This window comes from Pygoscelis adeliae, unplaced genomic scaffold (assembly GCF_000699105.1).
Source record: "Pygoscelis adeliae isolate BGI_AS28 unplaced genomic scaffold, ASM69910v1 Scaffold160, whole genome shotgun sequence".
Lineage (NCBI taxonomy): Eukaryota > Metazoa > Chordata > Aves > Sphenisciformes > Spheniscidae > Pygoscelis > Pygoscelis adeliae.
This window is the reverse complement of record NW_008824035.1, coordinates 3,709,443-3,712,850: the sequence shown is the minus strand read 5'-3', so window position 1 is coordinate 3,712,850 and position 3,408 is coordinate 3,709,443.

The window sequence follows — 3,408 nt, the reverse complement described above, 5'->3', positions numbered from 1 at the left end:
ATTTAACTGGCTTAACATGGGCTTGTTTGTCATAGGATTAGAAAAATCTCAGGCCGCTTTTGTGGACAAGTCATTTTTTTTTTTAGGTGCAACAACCACTTTGGCTTCTGCTCTGTGATATTAAAACCTCTTTGAGAAGCCACATGGTCCCTGTACTGTCAGACACTTGTCATTCCCCATGCCACCCAGCCTGAAATTGTGCTGCATTTGCACTGTTCAACCCCAAGGAAGCCAGTGACTGCCTCGAGAATGGCCTAAGTTGATGAAATAGGACACGGAGAGCACGGGAGTGACACAGCAGCACAAGCATTAGGCTGGGCTGGATGTGACCACGCATCTGCTCACAGGAACAGAGTCCTGCAGGTGATTTGCAAATGGCTGTCTGCAGTAATGGCCAGTCCCTTCCTCCAAAACAGTGGCTTGAGGTAGGTGGTGGATGGCCGCTCTGCCAAACTCCTATTTACTGAGGAGCTGAGGACACAGCAGCTTCCTGGGAGGCAAGGATGACGACAAGGCTGCCAGAGAGGTGCTGGAGTTAATTCCAGAAGCAGGCAGCAAGCGTGCACAGCTCCTCAGTAAGAACCTCATGCTGAGCTGGTGCATGTCCCCACCACACCCCAAAACATTTGCCCTGCACAAGATAGATAGGATCAGACCCTGACAGCGTGTTTTGCCTGTACTTGAGCATGGGGGGGGGGGAGGTGGGAATGGGGCAGATCAGCCGGCATTGAGGAATCAGGTGAGTCAGTCTGTGCGGCTGTCAGGTTTATTGAAGGGTGCTGGAATGCTGCTTCCAGGTAAGAGATCCTATCTAGTGGGATCTGGTGTGTGCCTACACACCTAACTAGATAGCAGAGTCCTGCACTATTAGTCACCACGGAGCCAGCCTTAACCCCTTGCTGTCCTTCCTAAAGTGCTCCTCCCAACAGGAGAGAGTGCACAGCAGATGGCAACAGGGACACTCAAATAGGCGTGCAGCATCCTGCTTGGCCTGAAAAGTATCAAAGGGCACCTCTTCAGGGCCTGATTTCAGCGCAGGGCGAGGGACTGATACTGTGCAAACTGCAGAACACCAATAAAAGTTGATAGTTAACCCCCCTTCTACCAGCAAGGTGTGACCTTGGCCTGCCAAGGAAACATGCTGTCAGCGAGGTCACGGGCACCAGCCAGCAGCACAGCCAGCCGGCACGGCAGCCCCTGAGGATTAAACCTGGTTCAGTGCAGAGCCGGGCTGCTGCACCCAGGCTGGGCCGCACAGCACCGTGGTGGGCCACGGCACGCCAGCGGTGAGGGCGCAAGTGCGTGACATCCCCCATGCCAAGGGCAGCACTGCGTGGGGTTCGTGCACATGGAACATGCTATTCCTGCACCACGCCAAGTCTAGTTGCCTCACCGGTCCCCCCACGATCCCTCGTGATAACCTCCACCGCCCCCAGCACCAGCCCCCCCACACCCCCCCCCCCCCAGTTAAGTTTTTTTTATGGTAATTAATATTCCAGCAGAAGCAGAAGCAAAGAAAACAACACACACTTTTTTTTTGTCCTCATAAATAACTAATCTCGATACTTCTCTTTGAATAAAATTTCTTCAGCTTTTCACAAAATATAGTACAGTTATTTAAACAACATTGAACAGCATCAGTAATGGAAGAGGCAAAAACCAACATGTAAATTGGCTACAGCATACAGGGCACATGGCAAAGGCTCCTTCCCCCTCCTGCCACTTGTTGCTGAGAAGCCAGGCTCAAACACAAGTTGATTGTATTAACCTACCGTTAGATCAAAGCTGAAAATGCTCTTGCATTTTTCAATAGGCAACGGTTTGTAGCTAATCTGGGATTTCTTTTTTTTTTTTTTAAACAAAAAAAAAAGCTTTACACAGTCAGTTGCACTTTGAAAAAACAAAAACAAAACACCACCTTTGACATGGTTTTGTTCGTTGTATTGCATGATGTGTGTTTAGCTGTATCTAGAAAAGGCACTATAGAAAGAGAGGAGTCCAGCGAGGCGTAGATTGGAGCAGGTTGGACTCATTTAATGCCCTGGATTACAACACAAGACTACCCACAGCGTCTCTGCGCCTGACCTGCCCCGCTGCCAAGAACACACCTGTCCCAAACCCGTATCAAAGGTCACTACGGCTTCTGTATGTACAAACCAGGCTATAACACAACTATTTACAGTTTGTAACACAACATGGTGCAATTCTGACCACGATGAAGTACTGCAACACGCTGGAGGGAGCGAGCCCTCTGTCGCAAGAGTGCTGATAATGTGTGGCTGAGCAGTCTCTGCCGAGCCCTCAGTCCCTGCACCGCCGGCTGCTCTGGCCAGAATGCCCCAGAGACACTCATGCGGTACCTTGGCAGTACCTTTATGAGTACATGTGCCACTCAAGCATCCCCTCACTTCCCAGACTTTGGTTTTAAAATGAGGTGGAAACCTTCTTGACTGAAGTGGTCCAAGGGTGTTGAGAACAACCTTGGATCCTTGCAGTCCCGCGGGAGCAAAGCCAGCAGTTGTTCTCCAGTGCTCGAGCAGCCGGGTCACGGTGCCATGCTTGAAGAGGAGCAAAAAGGACTCGAGTGATGGCTGGGCGGTTACATACGTGATCACCACTTAGGCCGGGGGCGGGGGGGGGGGGAATCATTTGCTTTCACAAGCGGGCTGAAGCCAGAGGCAGCCACCTCCACCTCTCGCCAGCTGTGCCCCATCCCATGCCGCAGCCAGAGCCCCTCATCCTTGCTGCGTTCAGTGAAGTTGACAACAGGCCGCCCCCCCGCAATCATTCTACTTATCGAAACCCAGCTGTCACCACCACTTAATGCCAGGCACCGGTTCTGTCAGTGATCTGCTGCTGTCTGACCTGGGGAAGTGAAAAAGGCTTGGGAAGCTGGAGGAAAGGGAGTACAAGCATTCTGCTGAGTTTCCTAAATTAACTGCTCACTCTCGAACCGAGCACTGTCTCTGACAAAGGTGCAGCTTTCAAAAAACCAGCAAGTGTTGAAGCTGTCTGGTTGGAAAACCCAGCTGCTCCCCAGGAGAGACAGACTGCCGCCTGGCTCCGACACCCCCCCATGCACACACTACCCGCTGCAGAAGCGCAACCACTCTTTTAGAGGGTTGGTGTGCCACGCTCAGCTGCTGCGCCGCATGCCACAGCTGGCAGGCTGGCGGGCAGGGTGCCGGGGCTGCCTACCTCACCCCAGGTAACATGCATGGCACGAGGGAGACGTAAGAAACTCACCCTGCTGCAGAGGCAAGAGGCACGGAGCAGCATCAACCCCTTCCCAGAGCACATGGCAGCTCAGGAGGAGGCTGCTCTCGGTGCCAGAGCCAGCGGTGCCCCAGGCTCCTTGCGAACCCTGTGCTGGGACAGCAGCCTCATCACCCACGCAGCCCCTCGTCT